The following is an 11,856-nucleotide window of genomic DNA, read 5'->3' on the forward strand; positions in this document are numbered from 1 at the left end:
TTTTTTTTTTTTTTTTTGTCAGTTTACTGTTGATTTAAATATTTATTTTAGTGCCTAAATTTATCTTGACCTTATCAAGTTTATCAGTCTGAAAAAGCTAGCTGGCAAAAAATGTCCTGAGTTATCACAGTGTCACTGACCCATATCTTGTCTCTCTTGAAAAAACTATAATAACTTTGCTTTTTCATGTAACATTTATGTTCTTTATAGACTTATGCTAAATAGATGAGTAGAGCACACATTATTTCAGCAATAGTTTATTGCTACAGGCTTCTGTGGTAGCACAAGCAGAATTGAATGTGTAGTAAAAAGTTGTAGGTACCAGTCCCAACTATTTTTTACTTAGACAAGTCACTCTCCAAGCCTCATTTTCTTCAATTCAGTTATAGAAATATTATGTAACACACAGGATTCAAAATCAAATGAGACTTGTGTGAAAGTACTTTTTATAGCATGAAGTGTTATATAATGTTAGTGTCTATTATCATCTTTATCAGGCTTGGTCAGTCCAACTAGTAATAAACCATGTAACTAGTTTATTACATATGTGGCTGAGAGAAATTTAATTGAATATAAATACCAGTGTGATATGTCATAAAATATGCTAATCTGTAGCCCATATTTAAATAGTTATTTATAGTATACTATATGTGTCTGTATTAAAAATAGGCTTTTGAGGACAAAGAGTACATCTCCTTATTAAGCTTTAAGAGTTTCAGAGAGAGTGCATATATATGAAACATTACTTTTTCATGTTGTCTAGGTGCGGTAGTGCACACCTGTGAGCCTAGCTACTTGGGAAGCTGAGGTGGGAGGATTACTTGAGCCCAGGAGGTTGAGGCTGCAGTGAACCATGATCATGCTACTACACTTCAGCCTAGGTGACAGAGTGAGACCCTGTCTCAAGAAAAGGAAAAAAAAAAAAAGTTTAGCCTCAGACTACAGTTAGGGGAGTGTCACTGTCAAAAATAGTGGAGTTGAAAGGGAGCTGTTTAGAGAAGACGTGCTTACTTTTGCATGTGTTTGGGCAGGCATGTATAGACGTGGTGTCCTATAGAAAGAGGAAAGAGAAGACAGTATCTAATTTCTACATTCATTCAATAACTGTCTAGTGTCCTGACTATGATGTAGGAGAAATAAAGATGAATATAACTCCCACCTTGTTCTTGAAGACCCTATAATCTGGTGGGAGAAGAAGAATATAAACCAGATTGAAATAAATACTGTGATAAAACACACAGGCTAAGAATGTGCATGGGAAGAAGTGATTAACACACTAGTTGTGAAGTACAAAGGGTTTTATGGAGGACTGAATATTTTAACTGTGGCTTGAAGATTGAGTACAATTTTGATAGAGAAGGAAAGAGCATGTAACTGAAGAAAAAACACGAAAGTATATTGTATGACTTGGGAAAATAAAGTAGTCTAGAATGGCTCTATTAATAGGGTTTGTAAAGAGGTGTAGTGGTATATAATGCAAGAAAAGTAGGTTAGGGCAAAAAGAAAACAGATCAGTTCCTGATATGAATTACACGCTGGGCCAAAAGTTTTCATATTTGCTATTTCATTTAATTTCCATATAGCCATGCAAAATAGGTGTTTTGACACGGGGGGAAAACAGTCTCAGAGAGTTTTACTAATTTGTTCAAAGTCTCACAGATAATAAGTAGTGGAGCTGAAATTTCAAACCAGGTTGTTATTTAACTCCAAAGCTGAAGCTATTTGTAATTTGGTAACTATCTCTAAATTTAAAAAAAAAAAAAAAAAAAGGAAAAAAGGTTATATTCATTATAGGACTTTAAAAATATAAAGTACTTTCACACGTATTTGGTCTTTATAACTAGTCATTAATCCCAGTTGATGGATGGGAAAATTGAAGCCCAGGGAGATTATTCAAGGTCACGGAGTGAATAAGTGGCAGATTGGAAATGCAACCCAAGCTTTCTGACTGCAAAGTCTCAAGCCTTTCCAACATCCTTTTAAGAAGTCTGGAGATCGTTTTGTAAGCAGTGGAAAGAGTTAGTGAACATTTTTGAGAAGGGGATGGCATAAACAATAATGTTTAAAAAGATTAGTTTGAGTTCACATAGAAGATGGTCTGGAATGCACAGAGACAAGAACATTAATTATTAAGCTATTGTAAAAACACAGTAATGATGTAGACCTGAACAAAGAAAGTTTGGTGATAATATCATAGAAGAGACAAATTAGAGGCATTTGGAAACAGAATTTACAGGATTTAGCTTCTGACTGCATCTACCGTGAGATAGGAGGACCATGCCTAAATAATAATGGAGGTGGGGACAATGATAGCTAAGAAGAGGTAGATTTGGATGGAGAGAAATAGCCATCCAAATGGATGTATCCTGTGAGAGCTGGACAGTGGAGATGTGGGATCATATAGTAGGGCTATGTAACAAGTCCCTCTGTAGTAGGGTTTGTTTAAGCCAGACTCTAAGTACACAGAGCCAGTGAGGGTCTGGTTTATTTCTGCATCCCCAGAGCCAGGATAGTTCTTGGCACTCAGTAAATATTTGTTAACTTTGAAACTGGATGAAGATCTTTAAGGATGGTAGAATTTTTTGAAAAATGTTCAAAGACAGAAAGCAAAAAGAAGAAAATATTTGAGGAAAGATTTGATAGAAACCAAGAAGCATTATGTAAAGGAAGTTGTGGGGAGAGAGTTGCAAGAGTGTGAGATGCCACACAGAGGCACTGTTGAAAGGGGATCAAAGATAGTGTTGCTGAAGTAAAAGTTCAGGAAGAGAGATCGGAAGTCAACATGCAAAGAACTGAAGAGGAATGAGGGGGAGAACTGGAACCAGGCAGCAGAGAGTACTTTTTCAAAAAGTTTCGTGGTAAAGGAAAAGGGAGCAATGAGAAAATACCTTAAGGAAGAAACAGGGTCAAGGAGGAATTGCAAAGGCCTGTATAGCTCAAGGGAAAGGAGCCAGAGAAGAGAGGTAAATTGAAAATATAAACAAAATGAAGCTCAAGTAAATGGAGGAGGATGAGATTGAAAAGACACAGATGGAGTGATCAGGATTAGATATACAGATCTGAGCATGTTTCACAGAAAGGACAAGTTGAAGCCAGATTTTAGGTGAGTGATTATAAACAGTGATTGCAGAGGGAGAAGAGCAGAAGACTAAGGAAATCTTTAGAGAATGACCACAGGCAAGGGCAAAGGAGGGGTCAAAGAAACAGCAAGAGAAGTGGTGTAAATTCACTGTCACAAAAACAGATACACAACCAACCAAGTTGGAGAAAAAGTAACAAATAAGCCAAAGTCAGGTGTTGTAGAAGAGAATGAGAACTGGGAATAAATGGTATATATCCAGTGATATTTGTACAAGCAGTTCATGAACAAAAAACTTAGAACTCTTTTTTTTGGTCTATTCAGTTAAAGCTGATACATTCCCATGCAACTAACTCAGATTTTGAGGTGAATAACAAATTTCTTTATCTATAGATGATAAGTTTAAATTGTGATGCCATTTTTCTTTCAAATGGTGTGAATGTTGAATCTAATTCAGTCCTGTTAATTTTCTTTAAAAAGCATTTGAAGCAGATGGAACTAGAAAGCCTACTTCTGTAAATTCCATTTACTCATTCATGCATTGCTTTCATTCAAGAAATGTTTATTGGTGTCTACCATATACTTTGCTAGTTACTGGGGTTATGAGGGGATATGGCAATAAATAAGAAAGACAATGTTTATTGCCTGAAAAAGTAATACCGAAAGAAGAAAAACTTTGCTATATTGTTGCTAATAGAAAAAAATTAATTTAACTTTTAAAAACAATTGAAACAATGTTTAATTACAGTAAATCTATTTGAATAACTTACGTAGGCATGAAAAGACTTATGAAGATTATATATGAATATGGTAATTTCCCTCTAATATTAAAACAAAATGCAACATTGTTATGAGAACAACGTGAAAATACGTACGTGGAGAAAGGCTCAATAGAAATGCAAACGTGTGGGCCGGGCGCGGTGGCTCAAGCCTGTAATCCCAGCACTTTGGGAGGCCGAGACGGGCGGATCACGAGGTCAGGAGATCGAGACCATCCTGGCTAATACGGTGAAAGGGCGCCTGTAGTCCCAGCTACTCGGGAGGCTGAGACAGGAGAATGGCGTCAACCCGGGAGGCGGAGCTTGCAGGGGGCGGAGACCCGGCCACGGCCCCCCTTCCTGGGGGCCAGAGAAAAACTCCTTCTAAAAAAAAAAAAAAAAAAAAGAAATGCAAACGTGTGGCTAAAAATAAGAAGTTATTGGTGGTTTTACTTTTATTTCCCTTAAATTTTTTTTTTTAAATTTTAAATTATTAAAATGTCTTCTACTAATCTTAAAACATTAGTAAGTAGTGAGAAATATTATTTCTACTGATTTATAAATATATTCATTCTTCACATTCACAGTGGGATTTGTAAAAGCAATCCTTGGATTTAAAACCTTTTTTTTTTTAGCAAACAAAGCTCTCAAGTTGGTGATCCTCAGGTAAAATGTAACCCACAGATACTGCACCAGTTATTTATTGCCACAAAAATGCTGCCTAAGAAGCCACCCAAAGGGCAGTAGGTTAAAACAATAACTGTACCTTTTTTCTTAGGAGTCTCTGCATGAGTTGGACAGCTCCTCTGGAATTATCTTCTAAGTCAGCTGTGGGTTGGGTAGGTGGCTCTGCTGATTTTTCGCTGGACTTCCACATTTGGGACCACTTGGCTTTCATCAGCTCTAGAAAGGGTGTGGCTGTTTTACATTGGCTGTTTTCCTCACATTCCTCCAGCAGGTAAGCTAAATCATGCTCTCATATTGAAGCAGAAACTGTTTACTTATTTATCTGTTTACTTACTGAGTCTCCTGGGCACTAGGTACTGTAATAAAGAACTAGAGAAATAAAGTCAGATGGGAAGTTGCCCCTACTATCAAGGAGCTTGCCATCTAATGGGGGAGACAGGCAAGTAAACCAAAGACTACACAGTACAGTATGGTAAGTGCCATGATTTTGATATGACAGGCCCTAAGGGCACAGTGGAAGACCTTCCAAATCAAAGCAAGTAAGTATGGGTTGACAATGGTAAGTATCAGTGGAAGTATCCTTGAACAAGGTTTCAGGAAGAAGAAGAAGGGAATTTCATGCAGGGAAGCAACCAAAGCTCAGTGAGTCAAAATACAGCATTCTTGGTAAGCCCAATGTTTTTTTTCTATTTTGCTATTTTGGTGGAGAGAAAGGAATACATAAAAGAATAACATGAGAGAAAGCTATTTGGGGAGTGTAGTAGTTAAGGTTCTGGTTGCAAACAACAACTCCAGCTAGTTAAGTTGACTTTAGTGGAAGGATACTGGGGTATCTCATGGGATCCTGGGAACTGTTGAATAACCAGGGAAACTCTGGGGAACTCACTGGTAGGAATCCATAAACTGTCTTCCTGGTGGGCTGTAAACAACTCACCCTCTCTGCATCTCACATCAAAATTCCAGTTTCTTGGGAAAACAAGTCTGTTTGCCCAATTTGGGTCATACTTCCACCTCCATGTTACGCAGGCATGACTCATCTGCAAGTTATGTGTATAGATATTTTGCTACTCTTCCACCCTTATGCTATGTGGGGGGGCGAGGTGTCACTGTGAGCTGTGTGGCTGCCTTAAGAGATATCTGTTGTGTCTTATTACTTGGTTGCCTTTCCCCACATGTACAATGACAAAAATGCCTTCAACCTATTCGATCCAGCCATTCCAGTACAACTGCTATACTTGCCATCTTTCTAAGCCCAAAGGCACATCCAGCTGATGGAAGGAGCATCTTGGGTTTAATATTCTTTTAGTCATGATATGTGAAAGTAAAATGTCTATTCTTCTAATTCTGGCACAGTCTTATCTAGCTATAGTTCCTCATGGTCCTGCACTCCATGGACTAAATTGTAAGTATAATTACTACCAATGCACTCTATAAATAACTGTTGGGGCCAGGGTGGCAATAGTTGCTACGGAAAAAAAAAAAAAAAAAAAAAAAGGAAGGAGAAGAAAACAGTGATGGTTCTTATTTTAAAAAGAAAAAAAGAGGTAGGAGGCTCTCTTGAGGCCGAGAGTTTAAGACCAGCCTAGGCAGCATTTCAAGACCCTGTCTCTAATAAAAAGTAAAAAAAAAAAAAATTTAGTCAGGCATGGTGGCATGCACCTGTAGTCCTAGCTACTCAGGAGGCTGAGGTGGGAGGATTGATTGAGCCCAGGAGTTCAAGGCTGCAGTGAGCAATCATCAGGTCATTGCACTCCAGCCTGGGCATCAGAGCAAGACCTTGTCTTTTAGGAAAAAATGGCGGGGAGGAGGAGTAGGTAATTTTTCAGTCTTCAGACATTCCAATGATATATGTGGATTACTCATTCTCACTACAGCTTATAAGGCCATAGCTAGTATGTATGACTACCCATCCAAGTTTCCCTGCTTACAGTTAATATTCCAACTGATTGAGGGGCTTTGCCTAATAGAGTGATTTAAGCCTTCATTTTTAGACATCTAAGCCCTTGGTGATCATCAGCATAAAATGTGACAAATTAAACAAAAGCAAGACAGCAGATCAGAGAACGACTCTGAGGTGGAATGATTGGGAACCAATGAGTAGTTGTTCAATAAATGGTTTATATTTTACAGATGATGACACTGAAACACAAAAAATTTAGATTAACTTTTAGGTGACAAAGCCAGGATTGAAGCTCATGTGGTCAGGCTCCAGAACAACTCTTCTTCATATTTATGTTATACTGCCCCTGCGTTGTTGGTATCGAAAGTAAGTGTAGGCCCTGGGCCTTCTATACCTGGGATTAAGTCACATGTTCCTATTCCTCTTCAACTTTTACTAGCCTGGTGAGCAAGAAAAAGCTACTGAATGTTTCTAAGCTCAGTCTTTTTCATTTATAAAGTAAGAGATATCCTTTGTGGGCCGGGCGCAGTGGCTCATGCCTGTAATCCCAGCACTTCGGGAGGCTGAGGTGGTCGGATCACGAGGTCAGGAGATAGAGATCATCCTGACTAACACGGTGAAACCCTGTCTCTACAAAAAGTACAAAAAATTAGCCGAGTGTGGTGGCAGGCGCCTGTAGTCCCAGCTACTCGGGAGGCTGAGGCAGGAGAATGGCGTGAACCCAGGAGGCAGAGCTTGCAATGAGCCGAGATCCACCACTGCACTCCAGCCTGGGCGGCAGAGCCAGACTCCAAAAGAAAAAAAGACAGAAAGAAAGAAAGAAAAATAGAGATACCCTTTGTGGTGGCATGATGCTTATCATGTGATAAGCACATTTATAAAAATAGTGATGGCTTGAAGCCTAGCACATAAAGTTGGGATTTTACAAGAACAGTAGAGATAATTGATCAAAATTTTTTTGTGACAGAACAGGAAGTTAGAAGAAGGCGAAATGAGAAATGATCTGTGAGAGACTTGAAGAGATGAAGAGTAGATATTCTCAATACACTGTAGAAGGCATGATTAAGGGGAAGGAAGTGAGAAACATTTTTTAAAAATCATCCTCAAGAGCTAATTTGGAGAACAGCCACACTTTACAGTATGAGCCAAGAGATAAAATCAAATTTGTCTCTCGGGAGGGGAAAATAAGCCTCTTTTCAAGCTAAATTTCCCTGCCACCTGGTTTGTTTTCTTCACTGTAAATGAGCACTGGGAAAAGAACGGCTTTAGAGATTCTGCCCAAGTAACTCACAGACCATTTTCTTGGTAACCACATTGTAGCTCTTTTTTCAGTCAGGATCACACAGGATTTAATGCTGTTTTTTGACAGCAAGTATTATTTTTAACATCTATCAAATGCACCAAAAAGCCTGAAGTGTCTTATTGGAATGTATATATGGGAAGAAAGGTGGGTTACATATATCTTTGAAATGACCTAATATAAAATTCTGCAGATGCACCTTTATAAGCGTGGTTATGTAAATTGACCTAAGTCATTGTTTTGGTTAAAACCCATTTATGCCTAATGTTCCATTATTGGAACACTAAGCTTATGGGAGTTATTTATATCCTATGCTCAAGGTCATCGTCTGACTTTTCACAAAAAAAAATTTGCAACCTCCAGCATAAATGGGTTAAGGCCAACATTTACCACAATGAGCTAGTACATTGATTAAGTGACCAATTGTAGTATTTTCAGGAGCATTTAATGGCAAGTGGCATGTGGCTAAATTACAGGCAAAGTGATTGAGAAAGTCACTGTTCCTGAATAAATACCAGTTTACCATGATGGCATTCACCATCAAACCTATCATCTTTATTAAAGCTGAAATTAGGGTTACTGTTTATATTTAGAACAGAAATATGTATCTTTGTGATTTTCATGTATTTGGGAGAAAGGAACAACTTAAGCACAACTGAAATCTAACCAGATGCTTTTCTATGTATTGGCAGCTTAAATTTAAAGGATAACAAAATTGATTTCTTTTTTTTTGGTGTAATTATATTGATTATATTGGAAAAACATGAACCAATACATACGGCTTTAAGATTGATGTACAAACTGGTCACATACACGTACTCATGTATACAAAATGTGTTTGATCGTTGTTGCTTTTTTTTTTTGAGATGGAGTCTCACTCTGTCACCCAGGCTGGAGTGCAGTGGCGCAATCTAGGCTCACTGCAACCTCCACTTCCCGGGTTCAGACAATTCTCCTGCCTCAGTCTCCTGAGTAGCTGGGATTACAAGTGCGCGCCACCATGCCCGGCTAATTTTTGTATTTTTAGTAGAGACAGGTTTCATCATGTTGGTAAGGCTGTTCTCGAACACTTGACCTCGTGATCTGCCTGCCTTGGCCTCCCAAAGGGCTGGGATTAAGGTGTGAGCCACTGCGCCTGGCCTTGATCATTTTAAATTCGTAAATAATACTTAGCCCCTGAGTAATAATAATAAATATATAATTTATGCATATATCACCCATAGTTAGGAACATTTTATTGGCTTAATGAGCAAAATATGATCATAAAATATATGCCATCATAGCCCAGATGTATAGCAATAAAAAAGCTTAGATTATAATATCTCACAATATAAGCAAAATATCGTAAAATATATGCCATCATAGCCCAGATGTATAGCAATAAAAAAGCTTAGATTATAATATCTCACAATACAAGTCTGCATTAGCAATGACATTGTTATAAAATATTTATAACACTTTCTGATTTAATTTTAAAGAGCTAGAGGTTCATTCAGTATCTTTTTGGCATTTGAAATGAAACCTCATTTACCCTCCACACAATAGCTGATTAAAAACAGCTCTTGAAGAGGTCCCAGGCAACATATACAGAGGGGAAATGGTTAGATATATGGGTTTATATTTTCACATTAAAATTCAATGTTATTCAGACCCACGTAGATAGATAATAAAAGTGGCATTCAAGCTGGGAATGGTAGCACAAGCCTGTAGTCTCAGCTACTCAGGAGGCTGAAATGGGAGGATCACTTGAGCACAGGAGTTTGAGGTTTTAGTGCACTGTGATTGCACCTGTGAATAGCCACTGCACTTCAGCCTGAGTAACATAGCAAGTCCCCATCTCTTTTTTTAAAATGTTAAATTTATAATCAGTGAGGAAAAAATAAGCTATGCAATAAATGAAGGGGTCATTGGCCAAGTGTTGGAGGGAAAAAATACACCATGTTCCAAAATAAATTTCTAGTGATTTATTGTGATTTTCATGAATTTTGATGATTTGAAAGATTTTAATATAAAATGAAACCATAGCCTTACTAGAAGAAAATATAAAGAAAACTTTTATAGTCTTGGGAGGGGGGATTATATTACATGAAACATTAAGTAAAATATTTATTTTTTAAATGTTAAATAACTAAAAACTGTGCTTTAGAAATCACCAGAAAATTAAAGGGCAGGCTGAGCATGGTGGATCATACCTGTAATCCCAGCTTCAAGAGGCTGAAATGGGAGAAGCACTTGAGGCACAGAAGTTCGAGACCAGCCTGTGCAATATAGCAAGACCCCCATCTCTCCAAAAAAAAAAAAAAAAAAAAAGCCAGACATAATGGCATGTGCCTATAGTACTAGCTGCTCAGGAGGCTGAGGTGGGATGGTTGCTTGAGCCCAGGAGTTTGAGGCTGCAGTAAACTATGATTGTGCCATTGCACTCTAGCCTGGATAACAGAGTGAGAACGAGACCCTGTCTTAGAAAAAAGAAAAAAAGAGAAAGGACAAGTGCCAAATGGAAAGAGGAAGAAAAGGGACTAAGAATTAGGAAGTATTCCATATCGGTAAGGAAAAGATCAATAGCCAAACAGAAAAATGGGCAAAGGACTTCCACTGGTAAATCAGAAAAGAAGAAATGAAAAGGGTCAGCAAAGATAATTTTTTTCATTTCCATCAATAATAAAAAATGCAAATCAAAGCAACATTAAAATACCATTTTGCCTATCTAATTGGTAAGGATTATTATTATTATTTATTTTTATTTTTATTTTTTGAGACGGCGTCTCACTCTGTCGCCCAGGCTGGAGTGCAATGGCGTGATCTTGGCTCACTGCAACCTCTGCCTCCCAGGTTCAAGCGATTCTCCTGCCTCAGCCTCCCGAGTAGCTGGGACTGCAGGCGCCCACCACCATGCTCAGCTAATTTTTATATTTTTAATAGAGACGGGGTTTCACCATGTTGGCCAGCATGGTCTCGATCTCTTGACCTTGTGATCTGCCCACCTTGGCCTCCCGGTAAGGATTATTTTTAAAGATAATAGTATTAGAGAAGGTACTACATCTGTTCTGGAGAACTCTTTGATAAAATGTCTGACAAGTACATACCTTTTAACTAGCAATTCCACTTCAAAATAAAGCTAAGGAAATATATGCTAAGGAAACAATTAATGATGTGTGCCACAAGATGTTCATTGCAGTGTCCTTTCTTCCTCCCTCCTTTCTTTTCTCTCTCCCTCTTTCCCTTCTTTGCTCTCTCTTTTTTCTTTATCTTTTTTTGGTACATGTTTGATATTGGTGAAAACTGAAAAAATGAAAATGACCAACAAAAGAGGACTGGTTAACTAAAGTATGGTAAATTCCTTCAACCAAACATCCACACTATACAAGCAATAAAATGACACTACAGTTAATGTATTTAAAAGATGTTCATAATATATGAATGTTGTTTTGTTTTGTTTTCTTAGACGGAGTCTTGCTCTGTCGCCAGGCTGGAGTGCAGTGGCGTGATCTCAGCTCCCTGCAACCTCCACCTCCCAGGTTCAAGCGCTTCTCCTGCTTCAGCCTCCCAAGTAGCTGGACCTACAGGCGCGTACCACCACACCCAGCTAATTTTTGTATTTTCAGTAGAGACAGGGTTTCACCATGTTGGCCAGGATAGTCTCTATCTCTTGACCTCATTATCTGTAATCCCTCCCAAAGTGCTGGGATTATAGGCGTGAGCCACTGCGCCTGGCATATATGAAGTTTTAAAAAATCAGAATACAGAAGAAAATTTATTGGGAGATGGGCTTCTTTCTTTCTCCAATATCACCGCCACATCACCTTCACGTATACACACACTGAAAAGATACTGAAAAGACATAATGATCATGGGAAATGGAGATTACTGGATTGTTAAATGTTCTTTTCGCCTGTCTTTATTCTCTAACTTTACTATAATGAACAAATTATTTTTTGATAAGCAAAAAATATTTTAAATTTAAACATATAAAGTAACTTAATAGTTGTCTTTTCAAAATATGTAAGAATCATTAGTTCACTAGTTGGTTAAATATGTTTTTAATCCCAGCATCTTGATAATTGTCGCAAAATTGAGGGAACATTTTTTGAACTCTAAAATGCTATAGAATTGACAGATCATCTTTCAGTTC

The 11,856-nt window shown here is 37.9% G+C and overlaps 1 long non-coding RNA gene across 2 annotated transcripts in view; it reads left to right on the forward strand.

The window, feature by feature from the left end:
- LOC108535547 (uncharacterized) overlaps window positions 1–11,205 on the forward strand; it is a 16,944-nt gene extending 5,739 nt beyond the window's left edge. The window contains exons 2-3 of one of the 2 annotated variants that reach the window (XR_001887261.1): window positions 4,616–4,795; window positions 11,170–11,205. This is a non-coding gene — a long non-coding RNA (uncharacterized LOC108535547). Of the gene's footprint in view, window positions 1–4,615; window positions 4,796–4,877; window positions 6,067–11,169 lie in introns of those variants that run through there. The other variant, XR_001887260.1, reaches the window with a different exon arrangement.
- The last annotated feature ends 651 nt before the right edge of the window (window positions 11,206–11,856 follow it).

The sequence above is a fragment of the Rhinopithecus bieti genome, unplaced genomic scaffold (assembly GCF_001698545.2).
Source record: "Rhinopithecus bieti isolate Rb0 unplaced genomic scaffold, ASM169854v2 scaffold_12721, whole genome shotgun sequence".
Taxonomy (NCBI): domain Eukaryota; kingdom Metazoa; phylum Chordata; class Mammalia; order Primates; family Cercopithecidae; genus Rhinopithecus; species Rhinopithecus bieti.